Here is a 12,072-nt window from a genome sequence, read left to right as displayed (position 1 = left end):
GTGTTTGGAGTCAAATGGCTCCATCTGCTGGTGAAACATCACACTGAACTGTCAGTCAACACGAAACAGATCACAGTTGAGTTAGTTTCAGTTTATTTCTTAACTCTTCTGCATATATTATCAACATTTTAACAAACAGGATTGTTGTCGTTAAAAACACAATCTAACATTAACGGGATGTGAAACACTTAAACCATTTACACACTGAGAACGTCAGAGACTTTTGGCTTTTTCAGACCAGTTTGGCAGCTTTGTTTTGGGGAAACGTGTCAGTAAAGGTCCTTGATGATGGAGGCAGCTTCACGGATGATTCACACTCACACAGAAGGGGAGCTACGTCCACTGCTGTTGGCAGAACACAACATCATGGGGCTGTAGTCAGTCACAACCATGCAATAAAAAACAACAACAACAAAAAAAATAGGTAAGTTTACGAACTGTTAATTTTTTTTAATGCTGCACAATGTGGATATGATCAAAACAAATTTGTGGATCATGAGCGCCAGTTTGTGCCTCTAAGGGTGTTTGTTGTTGTTGTTGTTGTTGTTGTTGTTACAAAAATTCCAAGCATTTTTATTTTGCTCTTGATATGAAAATGAAACACATCAATCTTCTAAGCAAGTTGAGTACGAGACAGTTCAAGAAAAATGATATGTAGGACCCCCAGATTCTTTCTACACTATAATATCTCCACGACTCGGATCTAAATAATGTTATCAAGCTCCACCTTTCATACTAAATAATCAGATTATTATTCATCGGCCAGCAGATGTGCACGGGTTTGGATTTTACATGTTAACGTGAAAAAAAAGAAAAAGATAATGATGATTCCCTGAAAGGCACAAACTGAATGCATTTAACTGAAATGCCTATCTGTGATGACCTGATCAGATAAATGTGTGTGAGGTATATGGAGATTTAACGGAGGAGGTCTGTAGGACTGCAGGGATAAGGCCGGACAAGTCCAATCTACACAGTACAGGGATAGCAGCTTTGAGGAGACACACAACACAATTCACAACTGCAGAAAACAGGGTCGAAACAACAAAACTGAAATTACTGTAAATGCTCAAATAGTGGCCTTTCATGGAAACTGCTTAATATATCTAAAAATAAGTATTTCTAATGATCAATGTTTAACTTCCCATTCAGGAGCCAATTAATGTGTGTCAGCATTGTAAGATAAAAATCATCCCCAGATCTGAACACAAGGGTTGATGTGCAGTTTCTCACCGTGCTTAAACTGCCTAAAGGACACAGTGGCTCTCGTCTTTCTTTTCTACATTGTGAACCTGATGGACTGAGAAAAGATAACGGGGCTGAAAACCTAATCAGTCCAAGCTGCTTGTGAATATCAGCTAACAAGGCACAAATTCATCATAAACTCAGTTACTCGTTTTGCAGGTAAAAAGTCTTTGACATCTGCTGCTAAATACAGATTTCAGACCCAATGTCTGTCTTTACAAGGTGGCCTGATATTATCATTATTATTGTTGTTGTTGTTGTTGTTGTGTACAAACGTTAACATGAGTGTCAACAGACATTTGTGAAACTGCACAGTTTTAGTTCATGTCACATTGTCGATAGAAGCTTTGTTCTTGTTATTTATTGTTCCACAGATTTTTTTCATCCAAATGGTGAGAAGGTTTCTGGGAAAACCCACAAAACAGCAGGACGTGTTGGTTCATGATCTTTGACGTTATTGGGAATTAAGCATAGCAAAGTTAGCTTTCTAACTTGGTTCACAGAGCAACCAATCAGCAGAGAGGAAAAATACCCAAACTAAAATTTAGCATCTTGACCCAGAAGGAGAAGTCCTTCCTGTTGGCTCTGGTGTTTTCTTTGAGACCATTGTTGGTGTTTTATTTGAGAATTTATAGTATTTAGCTCCCACTCTGGCACTCACTCACTCATTCTGTCCCATTTGCACACAGAAGTTACTCATGCCACTTAAAGTTTCTTGATATGTAGAAGGAAGTACAAAATGACAGCAAGAAGAACAGGCCACACGAAGGTAGAGAATACTAAACACTTCAGATTCAAGCCCCTGAACAGACAGTAGAAACCAAAACATCGCTCAAATTCTCCAACAGCAAAGATGAGCTTATGATGTCAGTGAGACCCTGAATGCATCATGCTCTTGGGGGCCGTGGTGCGTTCAAAAACACCCAGTGTATGGTTATCTGAGATAGGCTATGGCTTTGGCCCTGGGCAGAGCAGGAGGGGGATGTAACAGGAAAACTAAACTTTTAGCAACAACCAAGAGTCCTCGCTCTTCAGTGGATTCAGCCTTTTTTTTTTTCACCACTCGTTTGTCTTATCGCTTTAGAAAAATAGAAATCAGGAACACGTCATTACAAAAATAAACCAAAACGTTTGTCCAAAGTCTACATCCACATGACAACTTCACATAAATATGGACTGATATTGCACAGCAGGGGATTTCTTCTGATATGAAGTAAATCACTGACACAATTTGTAGAAAAAAAAAACATGTTGGGACATCAAAATGAGCAAAAGTTTCTGTCCTGCTTAGGTTTACTTTGTTTTTCCTCCAAAGGGACAAAGCAGCACAAACCCAGACCCTCCTACATCAGGCAGATGCTGTAAATCCTCTGAGTCCTGCTTGATAGAAAAACAACAAAAAGAACCAAAAAGCTTCAGAAGTATCACCGGTGAATTTTGGTTGAAGGCACAGAGATCCAAGGAGGGTTGTAGATGCTGTTTTTTCATCATTAGTTTAGTTTGAAGAGCAGCAGCAGGTCGTGGTGGTTTATTTTCCAGGCGGGGGTCGACTCTCCTGATGGTCGGAGGGCAGGAATTCGTCTGTCTGTGGAAACAGGAACACACAGCTTATTTCCTCGTTTCTAAAGTGAGTGAAAGCAGCAGCAACGGAGTGGCTCGACAGTTTGTCGGGATCTGAACCTCAGGAGCAACATTTTCCTTTGCTGCTACATATTTCTCATTTTCAGGGAAATATTTGGCTTTGACTGTGTTTCAGCTGACGTAGTGATAGTTGTGATAAAGACAGCTGTCTATCTGCTCTGTGTTGGGTCTCCTCCACCTTCTGAAGGAAACACTTAGTTCACCTGTTCTCTAGTTCCAGTCACATGACCATTCACACCGACTGAGCATGTGCAGGCCGACGGAAACAGGAAGCAGATCAGCTGATTATTATCAGAAACGGTCAAAAGAGCAGATTTGAAGAACCTCCGCTACAGAGACAACAAGCTGATGTTGACAAATTCAGTCAGTGTTGTTTCATCGATGGTAGCTGAGACTGATCAGAGCGACACCGCAACACATATTCAGAAAAGTCCAGCAGCATTTCCTTTTTCATTACCAGATTTATGGGCCTTGTTTGTTTGTTTGACTGATTCCACGAGGAAAATAAAAAAGGCATAAAAGACTTGAATCTTGTTAAGAGGCAGTAAAGTGTGAGTTTGGACCGACGCCGTCCTGACAGACGTTGGTCTTTGTGGTCAACAGCTCAGAGTCTAAATGTGTCGATCCCGTCCTCTGCTTTTTTTTTTTTTTTTACATCTTCCTCGAAGTTAATCCGCCCACAGCGGCAGATGGTGCCGGGAGCGTCCTGTAGTTATGAATGATTGCATGGTCTTAGGCATTAAGTTGGATCAGTGTAATCCAGCGCAGCATATGCAGCAGCAGCTCGTGGAGCCAAATCCAGCAGGAAGGAGAACTTTCCTCCTTCACTTTCCTACCAAAGGCCGCAAGGCGTTAACTTACAGGCCAGGTCTCCACCTGATGCCACGCCGTGTGCCACGTTTGATTACACAAACGGTTACATTACGATGAACCTCGTGAGCTGACAGCTGAAGACAACAGATCCTCATTTATTTGAAGATACAGTTTCCGTCTTAGTGATGGAAAGTAATGAACGGCTAACTTTCTGGTGACGACTGTTGAAGTTGAAATTTTTATATTTAGAGGAAAAAGTAGACAGATCTGGTTTTGGGGTCTAAATCAAACTGAGCGATTAGGAAGTAGAAGATTTGTTCCCTTTAAAATTATTTTCAAATTCATCAGAAGAAGAAAACTAAAACAAGAAAAATAAGGAAACTAATCAAACTAAAAACCAAAATGCAGAAATGTTTTAACTAATTTGCGGTTTTATATTCTCAGTCCCTTCACCATCCTGTGACCTCGGCCTCGTGTGTGCTGGATTTTTCTGAATGGCCTAATCATTGATTGTCCTGCGGCGGCTCGGCCTTCAGTCGCTCCGTCCGACAGACGATTACTGATCTAATGCTGTGTTAAACTCAAACTGACAGAAGAAGCTTTAAATTAAATTCTGCCATTTTAAATGTGCTGTTAATACACATTCACACAGATGGAGAATCAGCTGAATTTGATATTTTAAAGACATGTTTTGTTGTTTTAGTTTTTCTGTCTTGCCTCTCAGTTTATTTTTTGAATCATACAAATGTGACATAATAAATATTTCTGATGGTAAACAGCTGTTCAGAGAATGAACTAATTCTCATCATATTCACTAAATGAATTTAATTCATTGAACTGATCACAGTGTGGTTTTAAATGTTGGCCTTTAATTTGAGTTTGTCTCCTTCAGTCAGTCTCATTTGAAACCACCAGGTGACGCTGCAGCTTTGTCCAGATTCAAAAGGCAGCTCTGATTTGTTTACTTCCTTTTCTTGTTGTTTTGTCCTGTAAAGACACAACAGCAGGACGTTGGTCACTAAGATGTCGACGACAGCGGCGGCTCGTCTTTGGGTCTGATGGCGTTGTTTCTTTTCTGCAGCTCCTCAGACTTTGACCTCTAACATGTGATTTTACATTAAGATGAAAACAGTGACATTTGGACGCTCCAGCAGTCAGATTCCCCTCCGGACAGTTTTACGCATGAATGTGTCGTGTGTTTGACAATGCAGAGCTGATTAAATGCGTGTGTGTCCTGAATATTTGGTGCTGCTGTGAAACGTGGAGCCGACCTGCAGGGTGTATTTTCTGCTGTCAGCTCACACAGTGAGAGCTTTGATTAACGTCCATTCTTTGTTTTTGTTTTTGGTTCCACGTTAATTTGGATTAATACTTGGTTGCCGTGGTTACTGTTTTGACTTCTCGTCACCTGTTTACTGTGTTCATCTTTAACCATCACGTTTCACCAGAAGACCATTTCTGTTTGTTTCATATACTGTCTTCTTAAGAATACATTTATGGCCCACAATGGATTTTCTGTTCAATCATTTTTGTTAATTTCTTTTAAAAATGTTCCCTGATAAATAAACATGTTAATAAAAACGTACGAAACACGAAGAAACATTTTCTACGTTGTTGATTATAATTGGCTCTTTCAGCAGCATTAATTCACTTATTTCTGTTCTCTTCAGTAAAAGCTCATATTTTGGTTGAACCAAAAAACTTGAATGTCGAGATCGTTCTTTTTCCATTTTCCGGTTAAAGTAAAAAACACTGACACGCATTGAAACTGCTGGTTATTACGGACAACAGAAAGAACAACTTTCGGGTCCCCAAAGTATTAATATTGTGTGTTTTTTTCTGATGTAATTGGACATTTGAAGTCAGAGATGTAAAATGTAATCAGTATTGGCAGTGATTTTAAACCACATGGTGCTGAGCGGTGGCGAGGTGCGGCCGTTGGATCTGCTTTTCATCAGACGCTCCCTGACCTCCGGCTGTCAGGATGGCCGGAGGATCACGGAGCACGCTCGGCATTATGTACTTAATAACAGGCGCTGCAAATCCCAGCAGGACGGTCCCAGCCCAGGACCGCTGCCCGCAGGACTTAACTTGATCCAAAGTGTTTTTGCGACCATTTCAGGCCTCAGCAGAGCAGAAGGAAAAATTCTCACACTCGTCTCAAATCTGAACAGATAAATTGACCAGATCCAAATCTGTTTTCACACCCAACCTACATAATCTGGGCACGGCCTGGCTGAGTCTTGCGTGGAAAGGAATTATGGGAAATCTGACAGTGACGGGGTCTCAGGAGGAGGCCTGCAGCTGTCAGGGTACATCAGAGTTGGCTGACGATGAATAGACGATAACAGAGCTGGATTTCTGTGGTGAGTTTAACATCACCTGATTTTAATCCTGTCACATTAATAACTGCAGCCACAACGAGCAGGCTGTTCTCCCCCCGTTTAAATCCTGTCACACATCTTTGACTTCATTCAACAAGTCTCAACAAACCTCAACAACCAGAGAAATCTGCTCAACTTTTTTAACACTTTTCTGCCTTTCTGAGGAGCTTCATGAATGCATTCAGTGTCTGCCTTCTTTCTCATCATTATTATCCTGTCTTTTCATCAGGGTTTTAAATACCGTCCAAAACGATGAGTGAAATGAGGAACATGGTGAAAATTTCCCTCCCCACCTCCCTCTGCAGCGTTAATCCTGCCTTAATGGGGCTAAGGACATATTTTTATTGAGCCTCATCACTGACGTAGCTGCCCAGAAAAGGAGGGTAAACTGTAAATCCCATCTCCTTAATATCTCCTGGGGATTTATATCATTAGGGTTTGTTTTAGTGTCTGAGTAAATGCTTCTCTGCCCGCGTTAAAGGACAATTTTAACACATAAAGGCTTGTGTGTTGAAAAAACCTGCCCACATTAATAGATGTTTACATAAAATGATCCAGACAAAAAAAAAAACAAGACTACATGCTAATGGCTAGAATGCTAAATCTTTAATATTCGTTAAACAGAACAGACTGCAGGAAATAATTCACAAATGGTGGATGGATGTTGAGGGAGCAGCATGACTGGAGTGCGAATGTGTTCCTTTAAAAAGTATTATGTCTGAAATGTGAATCAGGTCTCATGAGACAAATCAGTTTTTTTAACCTTCTGAAATGAATGAAAGCACACCGAGCGTCGGCGGCCCACGACTTCACAGCTCGTCCTCACTGAGCGGGAAGTGTGACTGCTGAAGTCCTTCAGGACGACGGGACTGATTTCATCCAACATCAACATGCTGCTGAAGTCCAAAATGTCCCTGAACTCACCACCAGGTCAAAGCAGCACAGGGACTTTCATAATACAGAAAGACTCACAATCATTCACCGATAAAAGTCCATCGAGGAGGACTGAGCTGAGAGCTCAGCTTTAAGTCCCATTTTTACAGGTGAAAACGTCACTCCTGCGGCCACCAGCCAGCTCTGGACCTGCTCCTGAAGTCCATCTGACTGAGTTAACACTTTTCATAATGCAAAGCAAACAACAAATGCTTCATTTTATTTATAGCAGCTTTCAGAAAAACACAAACCGACTCATCGAACGAAATCAGCCAAAATGATCACACAGCTCTGCAAGAAGCTTCAAGAAAACCTGATCATCGTGTCCTTTATTCACTGCAGGATGTGTGGGATTAGTTTAAATTTGCTGTTTCAATAAAATAAAATACAGCGTTGACATAATCAGCCTCCGTCAGACCTGACACACATATCTGTGGTAGCATCCACGGCCTCAGGGTTTATTGGAAGTCGTGTTGTTAACGCTGACCGACTGATGAAATTCAATCAAGCGAGGCTCGCCGTGATTGGCCGCTGGGAGCATGTGACCTCGCCTCCTGCGTCTGCCGTTGGCGTGCTGTGACACCGACGGCAGACTTTGTTCTGATTACTACAAACAGCACAACACGCACTCACATATCGACTATTTATATCTGGGGTTAGACGTGGTGAATATTATCACTGAGTAATTAAATCTGTGTGTTCATGCATGCCTGATGCGGCACATGGAGTCGAACGTGCTACTGTAGCCTGCCAGCTGCAAAAAACCCACCGAGGTGTATGACGCAGTTGTGCCACCTCATCTGTGAATAATGAAACAGGATTTTCCTTTAAGCCCCTAAAAATAGCTGCCAAAATCAGGGGTGGGTGTTGGGGGGGTCCATTACTGTCCGACCTTCCAACGGGCTTCACATTACAACATCACAGAACAATTCAATGAGCTCAGAGACTTAACAGAGTGAGTCAGTTAATATCGATATCTGCCAAAAAGCTAAATGATTTTTACTGATTTTACAAAGTAAAACTGTCTCTGTCTCAAAATGTTGAACTATTTTTATATTGATGAGCTGAACTTTAATAAACAGAGTAGTTCAGCACGTATGGCAGTAAAAACACTGCTGACTGAGCTAAAGCGGCTGAACTGCTCCCGCTCCACGGATGAACAGATATCTGATGTTACGCCACACGAGGAAGACGTCGCCCTTCCTGTCTGATCTGAGACGTGTGACGGTGATGAGGACGGACTGCGAGCTGGAAAAGATCCGCCTCAGTTTGACCTTTGGTCAAAGTGAATTCATTACGCAGGCCTGCCGAACACCGCGCAGCCAGATCTGTGTGGACAGCAGAGCCTCACAGGGCCGTCAGTCGGGCCCCGGGGCCAAACCTCATGTCTCTGTCATCTCTGAAGAGCTCCAGCCTCAAACCCAGCTGCTGCGTTCACAGTCTGAAGGTGACAAACTGAAACTCTGCTCCTCTACAATCCATCTAAGAAGAATTCAGCCACGCAAACGGCACCTGAAGGAACAACAGACGTGCAGAACCTTTCCACCTCCATGTGGACCTCTAAGTTTTCACTTCATAAATTTAAAGAAGAATATGAAGATCCAATTATGTTTATCTGTGTTTGTTTGCCTCAACAACAAATAATAAAAGCATACTGTTTTATTTTATTTATATGGGAAATTAATTTACATCAATGTGTAATTTGAAGAGAAAGAGCTACTTTATATAATTATGAACTGAGACATTTATGTTTCCTCCAACAACATATGGTGAGTTTGTTATGAGAAAAAGCAAAGTAATAACACATCATCACCACAAACAGTGCCAAAATAAATATGTGCAGCTTTTCACCTTTAATAAACATGAACAGTATTTAGTTAGAAGCAGGTTCATTTTTAAAGGGCAGCTTCCCGTCTGTAGATAAACAGTGTGAGTTGGTTCTTTACTTTATTGTGATTTAACAGTCCAAACTGACAGACGGTCTGCAGCTCGCTGCCTCACATGGCGACGCCGGCCGACCTTTATGTTCCCACTTCTGTTGGAACTCAGCTGCACGACGTCGACATGCCATGAAGTAATTCTCCATTAACAGATCGGCATGAAACAAACGACAAATACAGGATGTGTTTGTCAAGTTCAGACCAAGAGAGCAGAAAGCAGGAGATTAGACCGGACCAGCCGAAACAGGTCAGATCCACCTTCTCCTCCAAATCAAAAAACAAGATGGCCGACAGATCAATAACAAACAGCAGACTGATGTCATTGTGCGTTGACGGTTGTGTAAATATAACAACGCAGCTCCACAAACACTAATGAAGTCATTTTGGAGTGTAAACTTCAATATCGTCCCTTGAAAACAGATTCCAGTGTTGTGTCCATGTGCGTCCATTGTGTTGTGTAGAAAACACAAACAGAGCTGAGTGCAGGGTGCTGTGTATCTTACATTTTGTAATCTTACGTAACTACATGAAACACAACAAAAAGGGCAGAGAAATAAAAGTAAAGCTCTCGGTGGATTGTGATTGGCTCTGAGCAGCAGCACCATCACCTTCCTCGCTCTCAGTGGCGGCGTAGGTGCCGACGCTTAAAGCAGCTGATGCAGAAGTGACGGTGTGGTTAGATAACCTTCACCTCCGATGTCTCTCTGTTTGTTTTCAGCTCATCTGCTCTCAGTCTGTAGTAACTCAGCACTGTTTTTAAAGCTCAGTCAGAACGAGAGCTAATCGACTGTGTGATTCTGCATCTGATCTACTGAGACACAGGAAGTCAGCAAACATCACTGAGACAGAAACTATCACAACTGCTTCATCTAATCAAACCTCCCAAAAACCACAGAAGAGTCAACATTTCATTTTAGCCTGCAAAACTGTTATTACTTTTTTCTTTTTCATTTTCCTTCATGATAAATAAGTACACAAGCAACAATTCCAAACAACATTAAATTCTAACTGAATTGAAGAATAGATTGAATAGAAAGCAGAGGTTTGTTTCACTCCAGCAGCTTTTGTCCATTCATGTCTGAGTCTGAACAAAACAACGGCCACGCCTCGTTTAGAGGATCTGGGACCTGTGTGCTTTTCTGGCCGCTCTGTGACTGACGTGGACATGAACTCAGATCAGATTATGTTTAGACAGTTATCTTTAAAGTAGAGAGCCTGAATTGATCCTGTTTCCGACACACCGACTCATCCTGACAAACGTCTCCCTGATCGGTGATTCTCAGTGAAGAAAACGTTTTTATTTAAAACAGACTTTTGGTTTTTCTTTTTTCAAACGTTAAAACTGAAGCAGATTATTGTGTCAAACCTGCAGTCCAACTACTGGCCATCAGGGGCGAGGTCCGACTGTATTGAAGTCTATGGGAAGATGTCCCTCCCTCTCCCTTAACTCATTAGCTCAGTAAAGTTTACAGGTCAGATCCAGACTCCACCTTCTCCTCCAAACACAGGCCCTACTGGTTCAGAGAGAAAACAAGATGGCCGACAGTCGACCTACAAAGCGGAGGTGTTACAGCAGCAGCTCACAAACCGAAGGGCGACGTAAAATGGAGAGTGAGCATCAGTATTTTCCCCCAAAGCAGACTTTGTTGCACACGAAAAGTCAAGACGGAAACGAAAGTTTCACCCCAAGACACGAGCAGCAACGAGCACCTGAGCTCCGACGACTGAGCCTCACACAAGATTGGTGCTTATGCAACTGGAGGGTTAAATCCTGCCCATCACCAGCAGATTACCGGGGCGGGGGGGGCACGTTAGATATGCTCCAGTTACACCTCATCACTTCAGATTTCAAACTCCAACTCCAGCTCCCTATAATTTGTGCTAATTTATGTGAAGGGAGTAACTACAAGGTCAAAGGTCGCATGAGATCACATTTTGACAATATTAATGTCCACCTTAGACTGCGTGTGAAAGGCCTCAGATGAGGTTTTTCCTGAAAGAGCTAATTCATCTGAAAATGTTGAACCCAGTTTCCTACCTCAGCCACATCTTTGCTCCCTCGCTGCTTTCCCACTTTTTCTGAGCAGCAGCGGAGGTTACAGCTGAGGACTGCCACTGTGTGTGTGCGTATGTATAAATATAAGTGTTGTGTTATGTAATGTGCTCATAGTTTTGTTTCTCCTGCTCGCAGCTCTCTCGCAGCCTTGCTGAGCAGATCAGAGGTTACAGGGCTGCAGAGAGAGGCTCACGCTAATCACCTCGGCCCTCGGTGTCTTCACCACCGCCTCCTCGCCGTCTTCACGTTTGACAGCCGGAGCCGGCGTTAATGCCGAAGCTTCACTCAGCCTGCTCCAGCTCAGCTGCACCGCCACACATTTACATCTGACAGTCACGTTTAACGGTCCTAATCATGGCTGATGGGTTTGTGTGGTAACAGCAGTTTCATTAGAGGAGCTGCAAAATGTCTTGTGTTGCTCCCGTTTCATGCAAAACACGAGACGCCCCCAGATTAAACGCTTTTATGAGGCTAAAAATAGAAACATGATAATGCATTACATGGAAATACTGTACGTCTAATGTGGGTTCATCATGTGAACGGTGGAGGCCTGAGATTACAGAGCAGTTTGGATTAGTCAACGACTCGGCCATCTCTCAGCTCGCCATGAAATGAGACGTCAATCAGCCCGGATATTTTTGTCAGAGCGCAAAGTTTTTTAATCTTCACCAAGTTTCTGAGGACACAGTTAAAGCCCAGGCTCAAATCTGGCCGTCACACCACTACGAGATGTTTAAGGTCAAACAGAGCAGGAATGAAAATAGAGTAACAAATACATTCAGGTGTGAATAAAAAGGAGGACTTTGGTATAATTCACCAAAAATAACCGTTTTAAATTCTGAGTTTGGTCATCGAGACCTTTGTATCTAAATGATCCAAAGACGGCTGGAATTCCTTCCTTCCTTCTATTTAATGGGATTTCATACTTTAGGCTGATGATCAGAGAGACTTCTTTCATCGTATCAATGAGTCTTCATGATGTCGGCAGAGGTCTGGACGGCGTGAATCACCCAGATGGTCAAAAGATCTGAGCCCACGTGGATGAAGGACGAACCGCAGG

The sequence above is a fragment of the Echeneis naucrates genome, chromosome 23 (genome assembly GCF_900963305.1).
Source record: "Echeneis naucrates chromosome 23, fEcheNa1.1, whole genome shotgun sequence".
Lineage (NCBI taxonomy): Eukaryota > Metazoa > Chordata > Actinopteri > Carangiformes > Echeneidae > Echeneis > Echeneis naucrates.
This window is presented reverse-complemented; position numbering follows the sequence as displayed.